Raw genomic sequence first — 15,221 nt, 5'->3', positions numbered from 1 at the left:
CTCACAACTGCCCATATTATATTTTTCAGTTAAACCTGACTTCTCCACCTTACAGGGAGCAGCAGACATAATTGCCACCCACCACAGGCTGACAGAAACTAAGTTGACTTCTGATCTAATCTGCTCCTCAGTTATTCATTCATCTCCAATTCCATATCTCTTCCTCAGGAAGTAGGACTAAACTCTCGCTCTCCTCTCTGCCCCACAAATCAAATGGCATTGTTAATAAAACTATTGATTCCACATATTAATGCATTCATCACAGAATATGGTTTTGGAGATAGAACAGCTGCTCTCTTTATGGAAATCTCTAATGATTTCATTAGGTTTTGAGGAGGTTTCATTACAGGCAGTGGACCTCTTCTCTTCCTGTTTCTCTCCACTCTGTTCATCATCTGCATTATCGATTCAGGGTGGCAGACATTTTAATTTCACAAGAGAGCCACGCTCAGCCAACCTCCGTCACAGTGTATCGCGCAGCTCAGAAACTCTAACGCTGTTTGTGACATGGAGGAGGAGAGGTAGAGAGACACAAAGAGAGAGAGTGGGGTGGAATTCAATAGTAAATCAGTAGACAGTTTGCCCTTTTGAACACCTCACTGTGAAAAAATGAGTTTTGAGTTTCAGCACAGACAGGTGTGTGTGTGTGTGTGTGTGTGTGTGTGTGTGTGTGTGTGTTCTTTGTTTGAGATGGTTAAAGACACAGGGTTACTTTAGTTTTTTAGTTTTAATTTAGTTTCACCCCAAATTAAAAACTAATTATTTTACTTGTGAGTTTTTAAACCCATATTAATTAAGAAGTACCATACAATACAAAATGTGTGTGCTATATTTAAAGCCTTCTGAAGTTTTTGTGAGGAAAATACCAACATTTAAGTAGTTTTTTGGGGAAAATTTTGCCTTAGGTCATAGCTCTCAAATCTCATTCGCGCTTTTGCATATTCAAACTCGGTCCATCACAATTGGCTACAAGACATGCGAAAACTTACTTCATTTGGTGGCAGTGATATCAAACCTGGGACAACAATGTCTGGACTTGAATATTTTGTTTGTGTGAGATGAGATTTAAAATCGACTATGTTACATGTTAGCTGTGACATGTTATCTTAAATTTGCTTAAAATGTTGCTTAATTTGCATAACGTTGGCAAAAAATTGCTTACATTTCAGTCTGTTCCTCACACAAAGTTACCGTATGGCTTCCCAGATAGCACATGAATATATCCGAGATGTCTGTTTTAGATCTTCTTATCTGGAAAGCATCACAATCTCTTTAACATCTGCTAAACGTTTTTAAATAATCAGATTTACAAACATTATAATAAATGTCTCAAAGACATCTGCTGAATGTCTTACTGACATCCGAGACATACTAAGAGAAATGCGTCTTATAGATGTATTTGCAGATGAGAAAACAAAATAAAAAATAAAAAAACCTTTTCCAGATGTAAACACACACATCAAATAGACGTCTGGGTGATGAATGTGTGCTATCAGGGTTCAGAAGATATATAGTGCAGTGAGTAAATAATGACAATTTTCATTTTTGAGTGAACTATACCTTAAAGATTGTAAACAGGGATACGGTTGATATTCTGTAAACAGCTTAAATGCAACACAAATTCCAAGGCTCTTTTTCATATGATTGAATATGATTTGTTTCACTTGTTTTCAATTGTTTTTTAGGGTTGCGTTCTGGTTTGGTGCCAAGCATGAAAATCTTGATTTTCCCATGCAAGACTTGAAAGTCATTAGACTTTTGGAAGTCAAATTAAATAGGCTTGCAGAAAAGAGATTGTTTGTGTGTGTGTGTGAGGCAAGATTAAGTTAGCTAAAATGACACAGATCAATCCTTATGGCACCATATTTCACATGCTTTGCAGTTATGTAAGCTTACCTGTCCAATAAGAAGAACATCAGTTCTGATCCCCAAAACCGAATGAAGGTCTCTCCAGTAATCAAATGTCCTGCCAATATTCACTCTAGTTTTCAAGCCGTTCACACATTGGCAGAAAAAAAAAAAAAAAAAAAAAGGCATTTTTTTGAAAATGTAAAAATGCAGAATGTTTTTTGTGAGGGTTAGGGGATAGAATATATAGTTTGTACAGTATAAAAATAATTATGTCAATGGAGAGTCCTCATAAGGATAGCTGCACCAACATGTGTATGTGTATGTATGTGTGTGTGTGTGACAGAGCAAGAACAAAAATGCACTTGCATAAATGCCAAGGCTTAATATAATAGAGAGACAGAGACATAAATATATCAATACACAAATAATAACTTTTAATAGCCTTCAAAATGCTGCCAAAGGACAAATGACAGATGGACAAAATGGGTCCGAAATAGAGGCCTGACAGAAAAAAGGAGCTACTATGTAAACAAATCATGCCAGATCTGTGAGTCAGATCGCACTGAACTCACGCAGCAAACTCAATCAATAGTCTTCCTTTTGTCATTTTAAAAGGCATGGACATGCAAAAAACCTGGCCCAAATTAAAGCTGAAACACCCACGCTGATACACATGCAGATACAGCTGAGCCAGCTGGGAATTTGGATGTGAGACAGCCACTGTGGAAAATCTACAAATACACAGCTTCATAAAGAGAGGTGACCCCAAAACAGTGAACTGCAAACATCAAACAACATCAATGGCACAGAAGCAAACACAAAGGGGGAACATCAGGAGCTCACCTGAATTCATTTGCCTGGCACGGCCATAGTCAGATGATAATCAAAACCCAGTACTCCCTCTTCAATGGACCTGCACAAGCCTGGCATCCCTGATACATCCTGCACAAAAAATCATGATGCGAAAATGGTGAGAGAGAAATGGAAGAGAAAATGCAAAATAGATCCAAGAATGTGCATTTAGCAAAGGATACAAGTCAAATCCTCATACAAAGCTAAAAAGTGTAGAGAAGAACATTGCACCTCTCTGAACATAGTTTTGGGTGGAAAAAGTGCTATGTCTGGTTTTCTCGAGCTATGTTTACAGTTTGCACAAGGTATATTTTTAAAAGCTGTGTTTGAAGTTTGCTCCAAATTGCAACTGGTGAGTTGCAGGTGGTCATTTATCCATTAGAGGGTGAAGACGAATTTTTTTTAGACCAAGATAGGCAGATTCTGCTCTTATGAAGAGAGGAGCGCTAGTCATTGATGATAGTATCTGGGCTGGAGTACAAATCATGTCTTGTTAGCAGTGCTTGCTTGCAGCTTACTGTAGCTTGATCAGTAACAAGCTACTGTATGTCCAACACAAAGTTGTGTGGTTTGACAAAACGCTACATTTTTGTAACATTCTATTGTGCACACAGTTTTACAACCAAGCAAGCTGAGGTCAACATCAAACCAGATCTCTCAAAATGTCCTTACTGTTTCAAATGTAGCATTGGGAAGTCCTGTCCATTATGGGTTTGTATAGATGGGTCACGTAGCTAAATGGGCAGATAACAAAAAATTACTTGATTGATTTAAGTTCCTTACACAGAAGTCCCTTTTCATCACAGCGGCATGTTTTCAAATCCGATATATTCATCATTTGACAGGGTAGGTTGGAGCCTCCCTGTTTTAGTCTGTAGTTAATGACATCTTTCATTGACAGTAGAGATGGACTCTTTCGAAACACTGCTTCATGAAGCTTCGAAACTTTTACGAATCATTTGTTTCGAACCAATGCTACAGAGCACCTGTCAAACTGATTACATGATTTTAGCAAACAAGGCTTTGTTACATCATACTGTTTCTAAATGTTTCGCTGTTGGTCGCTAGGGGGCATTGATCCCAGAGTGAAACCCTGAATCAGTGTTAAATGCAGGCTGTAAATGATCTTGAGTTAGTTTAGCAATAATTTAAGTCCATTAAATCAGACTGATTCAAACAAGTGTTGCTGATTTGAATGCAGTTGTTTTTAATTCCTTGTCAATCACCTTGAAAAATCTAAAAGTTGTGTTTATGAGAAAGAAGTTTGAGAGAGACAGAGAAAATTTGTGGTATTTGTTTTACAAAAAGTGAATCTGAAATTTCAACTGTAAATGTGCGGTTAGTGGTTAACATACTTGCCAAATAATCTGAAGCACTTCAGATTTGGGTTTGAGTCCCATAATGAGTGAAAGTAATTAGTCTCATTTTTATATGTTTATTTCACAATCTTTATACACATATTTGTTGTTGTTGTTTACACAAAACAAAGCATTGTTTTAGAATAAAAAATAAATATTGTTTGGTCTTTAAAATATTTTTAAAACATCATAAAAAGGCCAACTATGGACTACATATTCTGCAAAGATTCAGATCTGTTTATTCCAGGATATTGTAGATTACCATTAAAAATACATAAAAAATACAGGGGAGCAAATCATTTAAAATGCATTTTGTCATTGTAGCTGGTTTTGACTCTAGTCTTCCTATTGCATTTACCAATAGATATCCTCAGCGTGCAGTGTTTTGAATGCTTTGAAACAGTGAATTATTTTCCGAAGCAACTGGTTTAATTGATTCGAAGTTTCAGAAAGCTTCAGTTCTCCCCTTACTCAATGACAGCCTACCAGCATCGCAGCTGGTCTATTTAGGGCTGTTGTCTGCCATTTGGGCATGCGTTGTTGTCAACTCTGCCTTCCAGTGTCGCATGTGTTCGTCTGAACTAGAGTGACCAAATGTCCCCATTTTTACTGCGCATTCAAAACAGTGTGCAAAGTGAAAATACATAGCAAGAAAGCCCCTGTTAAAGCCTACTTGCAACAAGGTTAATAGTGTGCTGTTTATTGTGACCAACAGAAGGGGCTGCTCGCTATAGCAGCTTTAAGTCATTCGTCTTCCTTTACTGATTACTTTTTCGCACCAGTTTGCCATTAAGAATTGGACCAGGGAGCAAGCGCAATTCATCGCAAAATGCAAAAGAATCATCATCATCATTATCGGCTTCGAGGTGAGGCACATATTTACTATGTTATAAAGAAGTTATTTTGTTATGTTAAATATAAAATTAATGCATTTAAAATAAGAATACGACATTAATAACATGGGAAAATAAATTAAATGTATAATAAAGTATCTGCAAAGAACAACAATAAATGTAAGTCTGCGCATTATAGCATAGATTACATTGCGCCTTGCTGGGAAACAAGCAGTAGTGTAGTCTAGGGAATACGCATGCATACGCCGCATGCCCACCTAGCTTTCTTAGGATTTTGCATATGCCCACCTGAAATAAGTGATGACACGTATGGCTGCCAGAACAATGAGTAGTCTTTTGACCTGGAACTTTTTCAGTGCAGCACCGTTGAGTGAATTGTGTGTAATTATCCTTTTGTGCATATTGCTGCCCCCTTCGGCATAACGTGGCGCCATTTTGTGGCCCATTCTGCATAACGCGGCATCTCATTTCAGCTTAGTCCCGGTTCTCCCGATGGCCAGTCCGCCCCTGATCGGCCCCAATGTGCGTCTGCCCACCAGGAAAATGCCCGGTATGCCAGATTACCAATCCAGCCCTGTAGACAAGTGAGATCAGTTCTTTTGAAATTCACCTGCCAGTTTGCCAGCAAGTTAGTAGCCTACCATCTTACTTTTAGGAAAGTACCAGGTAAAGGTGAAGGAAAACAGGAAAAGTGAGGGAACTTTAGAAGAGAGTTAGAAGATTGATGTAAAGAGTGTGACCAAGGGCAGGTGTCCCTGTGGAGTCAGCTGCAACAGTTCTAATATTCAATCATTGTTTAGAAATGTTTGTGTTTAGTTCACTTTTATGCCACAATGTCATCTACTGTATACAGTGTAGAAAATAATTAACTCATATGTAACAGAAAACAATTAAAAACTATCAACTTTACCTGCGTATCAGAATCAAAAGTGTATGATATACCCAGGGTTGGGAGGGTTACTTTTAAAATGTATTCCACTACAGATTACAGAATACATGCTGTAAAATGTAATTTGTAACGTATTCCGTTAGATTACTCAAGGTCAGTAATGTATTCTAAATACTTTGGATTAACCCTTCAGCACTGGTAAATTTTTTCACTTGTTTTGACTATAAAAACTCTGCCAGTACAGTAAGACAAAATACACATGTTAAAAATACATTCTCTGAAAAACCTAAACATCTAATGCAGCGTTGTCTCTAAAACAAAATAAATCAAATTTTAGATATTTTTACAGGAAAACAATACAAAAATTATTATCAAGAATACGATTTTTGCCTTAATATCAAAGGTCTTACTAGAAAAAAAGAAATTATGATTCAATGTGAATTTTCTTGATAAAAAAAATATGACCGTGCCTGGTAACGTGCATGTAAAATGGTTGGAAATAGCATTTTAGATTATGTAAAGTTGATAATTTACACAAGGTTTATTTCTGTTTCTTCTGCTCCAAACTTACTTCAAACGTACTTCTCTGTCTGCTCGTATGAATGTAACACATCATAAGAAAGTGTTTCACCGCTGTTCAGATGCACTTTGGATCACATCATTTATATGTATAAATGTTTTCCATCTGAAAGGACTAAATATTAAATGAAATAATTGACAATAAAATGCAAAGTAATTGTAACGAATGAGGCTGGTATCCATTCAGCCAACCGCCAGAGCGAGCCCTCTCCCGAATACTAGTCATGAACTGTTTCTTCTACGTTTACTTCTTGTTTGCACTGTATAAATAGCCATGCCTTTCCATAGATACTTTGCGAAGTATTACTTATATTTTGTATTTTAAATACGTAATCCCGTTACATGTATTCTGTTACTCCCCAACCCTGAATATACCATAGTTCATCACATTACCACATTCACAAAATACATAACATCCAAACTGTCCCCCTTTTTTCATTTATAGATAAGTAGCATGTGAAATTTCAATTACATATTTACCACTGAACTAGAAATGCCCCCGTTTTTCATTTCAGAAATCTGGTCACCTCGGTCTGAACGCTACTTCCTGTTAGTTGTTTGGCTGATTTATGGCCTGCTGTTTTGCTCAAATCTATGGAAGTAAATTAATGACAAATGTCTTTGAAACATAAAAGCACACTGAATTGCACTAATTGAAAAATAAACGCATTGCATTAACAGTGCTTGCATTTTTTAGGGGATGCAGTTAAATATGGATGTATATATAAGCTGTGAATATTTCAACTGAAAACATTTTGCTCCAGCCAGGTCTCCTAAACAACCAAATTGGCCTGGTTGCTAGGGAGGGTAGAGTCACATGGGGTAACCTCCTTGTGGTCGCGATTAGGGGTTCTTGCTTTCAATAGGGTGCGTGGTAAGTTGTGTGTGGATTGTGGAGAAAAGCATGAGCCTCCACATGCTGTGAGTCTCCGCGGTGTCATGCACAGCGAGCCACGTGTTAAGATGTGTGGATTGACTGTCTCAGAAGCGGAGGCAACTGGGACTTATCCTCCGCCACCCGGATTGAGGTGAGTAACCGCGCCACCACAAGGACCTACTAAGTAGTGGGAATTGGGCATTCCAAATTGGGAGAAAAGGGGATACAAAATAAAAATAAAAAAATATTCACCTTCCAAAATGTTCACTCTCTGCTTCTAGGATTCACCACAAGGTGGTGCAAATGGGTGTTGATGAAAACCAACACCCATTGGTCAAGAGAGAGAGAAAGAGAGCATGACTGACCTTGTGAATTCCTGCTTCTGTTGCAGTGATGAACAGTAATGCTGCAGGAACTCTGTTCCTCAGCTGTAGTGTGATAGTAACCCGCTCCGATCATGGAGTGACGCTGCCATAAGTGCTATCGAAAATATCAAGTGTTTTGTTGTCTGAGAGAAAACATGGAGAAAGCCAGTTTCTTTCATGTATATCTCTATAGAAACTCTTATTTTGACACCAACACAGAAAGATTTCTCTCCTCCTCCATGTTGAAAGTTTATATCTTCTCCCAACTTGGAAAATGATCAGGTTTGGCAACCTGTATGTGGTTGATTACTTGGTTTGTTGTCACTGTTAGCTGTGATTGGTAGTAATGCTGAAGCTGTTAGTTTAACTCTATTTCTCATCTATAGTGTAGTAGAAATCCAAATGATCATGGAGTGAGAGACAATTTTGGATGTCTTCAAAGAAACTTGCACACCTGACTGGCACATTTTGTCAATGTCAGCTCAACTCACTCATAACACACACAAGACAATCTTTTGCTCAAATCTTTAATGTCACAGGGATGAATGAAAATTCACACATCTGCACTGCTCTTACGCGTTAGTTTGGAACGCCACAAACACAAACAGAGTGATACAAACAGTAAAGCATCACAGTGCTGATAGTCTGCACTATCAGCACTCTTGGAATTCCTCTCGTCCAATCAGATTTGGAACTGGAACTAACTGTCATATAATTGGCTACATTTCATTATCTACAATTACTTTATTCTAATTTAGGCTTTGTCTTAACATTTTTCTCTGTCCCTCACCACAATAGCTATACAGATATTTAAAGATATTTCAGCCTTATATTGCTTTAATGTAGTTGTAGAGTAGCTAATTACTTTTTTAAAGGCAGCTTGTAGTTTAACTACTTTAAATAGCTTATAGCTTGGGAAGCTACAGTTTCAAAGTAACTTGCCAAATGTGGCTTGTAAATACTGGATAACACTACCCAACTTTAATAATCTGGAAATACTATAAAAGTACTAGGCATCAAACACTTGATGTGACTTGAAACAATCTATGTAAATGGATATATAAGAAAATAAAACCTGGCCATCACACACCGAACATTTTTAAGTTTTTGAGCACAAACCCAAATTGTGCCCTGCAAATCAGGGATAAAATCTTTTAAAGTCAGGTAGTATAATACAGCCTTTTGTTACATGGGGTCAGGCCAAAATCATCAAGGACATTTGGATGATTCGCTCACCTTGGTCAAAAGACTGAGGTTTGTGTCAAATCTGACTGTAGAATATCCCCATTGGTCCAGGGGGCAGTATAAGACCACCACACTAAACTTTACGAGGTGGGTGCTAGCTGTAGTATGGAATTCAAAACAAATTATAGAAAGCTTAATAACGCTTCAGAGACCAGAATTCGTAAACTTTTATCCAATCATGAGACCCTGGGATTGAGAAAATTAAGGTACGGAAAGTATGTTGCCTGGGTTGTGATAACCCATGAGATGCAGATGTTGTTCCTCTTCAGAAATGCAGCTGTACTATTCCATTTCCTCATTCATTCTGTACTTTGATTAATCACATTGGCAGATGGGCAAATTAAAGCAATTGGAAAAATGCCTGCTTCTATTACAACCTGCCTGTAGGTCACATGAGACCAATGAAGAAATAGGGCAGAGAGAAAGACTGCAGCACAGACCTATAAGGTGCCTTGCCCACTGAAAATCTCTCATGTTCTTTTCTTGAATCTTTTGGCCTTAATCACCCAATTATCACCCTGATCCATTAGCTACACTGTTCAGCTTCACCTCTCAGGAACTCATCTTTAAATAAATGCAACAGCACAGAGAGAGCAAACCGAATAGAATGAAATGAAATTTCCACTCTTGAGAGAGGAAAAAAGGGTAACGGGAGATGTAACTGGTGGGAAAGAAGTAGAGAAAAAGAACAAAAATTATACCTCTTCAGAAAAATAATAGATTGGTACTGCAGTGCAGGTGGGCTCACCTCTGCTACAGTGATGCATTGTGGGTAGAGCTTGTGCAGAATATGATTGGACAGCATCAGATATATGAGTGCATCTTCATCCACATGCCTGCCGAAGTATTCGCTGTAGCTCCCTGAAAATGACATTCCTGGACAAACAAACAAGACAATCGAACCAAAACCAGAATAACAGAATTGAATTAAATTGTGTAATTCTAAAAATCTCCAGCAAGACATGGGTTTCATAAATCAAATCATAGTCCTCTCAGATGTAAAATAATATCACTGTGATGTGTGCAGAATGGCCCTCTCATCATTTACCATAATAGTCTACGAGTGCCTTTGAAATCTATTCATGTAATTTGTACTTTTCCTTTGAATGTCATGATTCAGAGTCTTATTAGTGCAACACAAATGACATACTTGGCATGCTTCAGCCCTGCCGACACAACTCTGCATCAAAGCACTTACAGTACTTTTTTCCTACTGCTTAACTAATTCAAATATGTATCAAAGCACATTTAGAGTAAATGATTTACCATCTCCCTCAGTAAAACTAAAACTAAACAAGGACATTTTACAAATATGAGATACTCAGATTGAGGTCGAGCTTCTTCTTAAAGGAATAGTTCATCCAAAAATGAAATTCTGTTATAATTTACTCAATCTCAAGTTATTTAAAACCTGTATGGTTTTCTTACTTCTGTGGAACACAAAATAAGAAGTTTAATAGGCTGTCCGAGCTGCTCTGTTCCATACAATGACTTGTCCATATCACTTTTGCACTACATTTCAAGTTTTTTTGAAGTCATTTGATATCTTTTTGTGGAACAGACTCAAATTTAAGTCATTCATTAAAAATCTTGTTGGACAGTCATGATCACCATTCACACTGACTATATGAAAAAAAAAAAAAAAAAAAGCAGATTGGACATTCTGCTATAAATAGCTCATTTTATGTTCCATGGAAGAAAGTCATACAGGTTTGGAATGACATGGTGTTAAATAAATTATGTTTATGTTACATTTTCATAGTGAACAATGAAAGGTATGATAGGACTGACCGATCCCATGATGGTCACACCATCAAATCTGAAGCCGCCAAAGTAATACTCTTCCATCCACCAGCGCAGGTTGGAGAGGAGGAACCACACCACCTCCCAGCTTTGGAAAAGAAAGAGAGAGAGAAATCATCCCTACAACATTTACATTAAAGGAATAGTTAACCCAAAACTGATTTACTGAAAATCATTCACTCTCCCTCATGTCATTCCAAACCTGTATGACGTTCTTTCTTTTACAGAACACAAAAGGAGGAATTTAAAGTCTCGTTTGTGGATTTCCATACAATGGCAGTTAATAGCGACTTGAAAGCTTAAAAAAAAACAAAACAAAAAAAAACACCCAAAAGTGTCATAAAAGTAGTACAGGCAACTCATACAACATAATCCAAGTCTTTTGAAGACATATGATAGGTTTTGGTGAGAAACAACATGAAATGTATTTATTTATTACAGTGAAAATCCTGTATGAATTCATGATTGCATGTGAGAAGCTCGCTCACAATGGATCTCGATGAAACCTTGCGAAAGCAAAAACCTTTTTGAAACCTTTTTGCTTTTGTGAGGTTTCAGCACATGCCATTGTGAATGAGTTTCTCTGACAGAAAAAAAATTCTGTTTGTTTCTTACAAAAACCTAATGCATGCCTTAAGAAGGCTTTGAATATGACGCATGAGTTGCATGGACTACTTTTATGAAACTTTTGGGTTGCTTTTTAATCTTTAAAGTTGTTATCAACTGCCTTTGTATGAAAATCAGAGATGGCAACAATCATTAAAACATCTCCTTTTGTGTTACACAGAGGAAAGAAAGTTATATTGGTTTAGAACAGCATGAGGGTAAATAAATGATGATAGAATTTTCAATTTTGGGTGAACTATTCCTTTTTATACTTCTCTGATGAAACCAAAACCTCCAAAAATCAATCAACTGTAACCTTCTCTGATGCATAAAATACAAAGCAAAACAAAAAACACATTGAGCAATGGATTCATTCTTTGATTAAATAGGAGCAGCAACACAAGTTTGTTTGATTCCAACCAGAAAGACAGATGGAGAGAGAAAATAAAGAGGGAGATAGAGAGAGAGAGAGGGGCAGCAGGTTGGGTGGCTGTGGTGGTGTGATTCCCTGAGGACAATACTGAACAGTGTGTGAATAAGGGGTAGATGAAACTAACTAAACAACACTGAAAGCACTCCATCCTCTGAGCAACATCACCATTCTCACTGAGAAAACAACCTCCTGCTTTTTACATTTTGTTCTGAGCTGGTCTACTTCTTCCTTTTGAAATATATTTGTCAAAAAATAAAAAAAATAAATCAGTCACAAAGCTAAACACACACACTCAGAAATGAAGGCATGAGACAATAACACACTCACAATGCAGAACACACACACACACACACACACACACACACACACACACACACACACACACACACACACACACACACACACAAGAGAGAGAGAGAGAGAGAGAACCAGGGCATCAATAATTTTGCTTTGTATTTTATGCATCAGAGAAGGTTACAGTTGATTGATTTTTGGATTTTTGGTTTCATCAGAGGAGCATAAAAAGGAATAGTTCACCCAAAAATGAAAATTCTATCATCATTTATTTACCCTCATGTTGTTTTAAACCAATATAACTTTCTTTCTTCTGTGTAACATAAAAGGAGATGTTTTAATGATTGTTGCAATCTCTGATTTTCATACAAAGGCAATGTGTAAGTGTGCTTGTGTGAGAGTGGGTTTGTGTTTTTCATATTTGACAGATAAAAAATAAAAAATAAAAAAAAAAATTGCTATATTTTTGGTCTTTCCCATTCATTTTCAATGGTCGGTTAATTTTGACTGTGAATACCAAAGGTGTCGCTTTTTTATGATCACTTAGATTTATAGAATCATGCCCAATTTTTGTTTTATGTTCAGATGGCAAATTAAGGAAAAGTCACCAAGTCTTGTACTGTTCAGATAAAGGAAATCATTTTTATTAAATTAAATATAACCAAAAATAACCGAATACCATAGGAGGGTTCACTTGGTAAATACTTAAATATATAGAGCATTGTAACATAGCGAAATCCCCAGTGTATTTTGGGCTTGTTTATAGCTAAAAGTCCAGCATTATGCACCAAATGGTTATTCTGGTTATTATTGGGATTTTGGTTGCACACTAAACTGCTTTTGATATTTTTTCATTCTGGACTCTTCTAGCCTCAATGTCTGTGCCTGTCATAGTAAGGAAATGCTAATAAATGTTTTATCATTCTATAAAACTAATATATAAATTATGATTAGTGGTTATCTGCCTTTTCCACCATCTTGGTTATCAGTATCGGCAAAATCTACTATCGGTCAACCTCTATTCATGAAACCCCATGAAATCAAAAGCTGAAGTGTTGTGAATTTTAGTCCATGTCTATTATATGTAAAGCCATCTATTGTGATTCCTAAAATTTGACAAAATAAATCTTTAGCAGATGCACGCATTTAAATTGTACAGTCTCTTTCTTCTAGAAAAATGTTACAAAAAATATTGATGACAAATGCTGTCAAGAATGAGGATCTCCCTCCCCCTAATAACACCTATGACTAACTAGTAGCAAATCATGGTTAATGGCTGTGACATAACTAAAAAATACAGAGCAGATCACTTCAGTATGTCTCAAATTTCCTGTTTCGATAGGAAATACATAAACATAGGAAAGACAACCGTTAAATGTAATTTAAGAATCAACCATTGAAAAACCATACTGTTTGGCTGCTAATCTGAATGTATTGGGGAACATGTCCTCCACAATGTCTATGGCAGCTACAGACCTGTGTAAACTGATTGAATAAACCATTCAGCCCAAATAAAGATAGATAGCCCAAATAAATGGTTTAAAAGTGCTTACAGTAGGGAACAAGTTAGTCTTCGGAGCACTTATTCGGTAGCTCCGTGGACACTGGTTCGTGGTTGCTGTGCGACGCCCCCTAGATGATTTTTGCCGACGTGCCACATATTTCCGTGTCGACAAGTGGGTCCTCCGAAGACGCCAAGAGTTGCACCACCATGTCCCACCACAGGCTTATTGTGATGGGCTCCCTCTCCATTTAAATAAACCATAGGTGGGTGCTTTTTGGGGGAGGGTGGGTGCTGACCATGAAAACTCTATCCATCCAAATACCCACTATAATGCATCACTTCCTCCTCGGGGGGCTAAGGACTGCTCCTGATGCCCCCCACATCCCATGGAGCCACTAAATGTCCGAGGACACTCGGTGTATGGCCGGGAGGCGGTGGGGCTGTCCAAGGAGAAATTATTTGTCCTTTTTTACCATTTTAAAGTATTTATGACTTGTAAGTGGGTGCAATAGCATCAGGGGGATGTGCTGAGTGCTGTACAGCTGTTTTTCTCAAAATTAGATTAGATTAGATTCAACTTTATTGTCATTGTGCACAGTACAAGTACAAAGCCAATGAAATTCAGTTAGCATCCAACCAGAAGTGCAAATAGTAATATATTATAAAAAAACAAATGCAGGTAAAGTGCAATTGCGAATGAGGTAGATTTGTAGAATAGTGCAGATGAACACTGTAGTGCAGAGACATGGTAAGGTATGAGATATAAAGTGGTTCAAAAGGGAAATGAGCAAAAATGGTACATATATACACATTATACTATACAATGCATATTAAGTAATATATTGGATACAATATATGTATATAAATAAATTGAAAATATATAATATATACAAGTAAATATACTGTGTGTAGGCATAAAGTTATTGGAGTTACGGGAGTACAGAAGAGTACTCTGTGCAAGTGGCAAGAGTTGTGTGATATTAAGAAAGGGCAAGAACGCATCATTGTGATGAGGAGGAGGGCAGGGCCGGGCCGTGAGGACACACGCCTGGCCCTGAATCTGGCTAATCAGCTGGGAGGGGGATAAAGATGATCCGTGTGTGTATCTATGTGTTTGTGTTTACGTTGATTTAAGTTAATTTATGATATTAAAACTTACATTGATTGTTCAGCCGGTGCCCGGGAGGGATGCACTGTTGCGGAGTCCTCACCGCTGCCATCCTGACAGGGGAGCAGCCATGGCCATCTGCCTGGGGACAGAGGGGTCGCTGCCGGCTTCTGAGAGTCGGAGGAACTGCTGTCATCCGCCAAGCAAGGGGAGGAGCCATTCCGTCCCCCAGCGGTCGGAGGACTTGCTGCTGTCCACCAGGGGAAGAGCGAGCTGTCATCCGCCAGAGGTCGGAGGAGTGGCTGAGGACCAGGCAACGGCGTGTCCGGGGACTGGCGAGACAGTTTTCTGTCTGTCTCGCTCTCTCTCTGTTGCTCTGCCTCGCTCTTTCCCTCTCCCTTTCCCCTCCCCTTGTTTATCCCAGGGCTCCAGAAATGCGGGGAAGACCTGCCGGCAGGCACGCCTAGAAGGCCAACACCCCCCTCCAGGAAAGGGGGAAGTACGTCATACCGGGGGTTTCCCCAACCTGAGTCAGGTGATGGAGGAGTGTGACGAGGAGGAGGGCGGGGCCGGGCCATGAGGACACATGCCCGGCTCTGAATC

At 38.2% G+C, this 15,221-nt stretch overlaps 1 pseudogene; it reads right to left on the bottom strand.

Moving 5' to 3' along the window:
• Window positions 1-15,221, bottom strand: part of LOC127433231 (1,4-alpha-glucan-branching enzyme-like) — a 235,745-nt pseudogene that overhangs the window by 20,889 nt on the left and 199,635 nt on the right.

Source organism: Myxocyprinus asiaticus, chromosome 43 (assembly GCF_019703515.2).
Source record: "Myxocyprinus asiaticus isolate MX2 ecotype Aquarium Trade chromosome 43, UBuf_Myxa_2, whole genome shotgun sequence".
Lineage (NCBI taxonomy): Eukaryota > Metazoa > Chordata > Actinopteri > Cypriniformes > Catostomidae > Myxocyprinus > Myxocyprinus asiaticus.
Note: the sequence above shows the minus strand (reverse complement) of the source record. Positions and strands in the feature narration are given on the sequence as shown.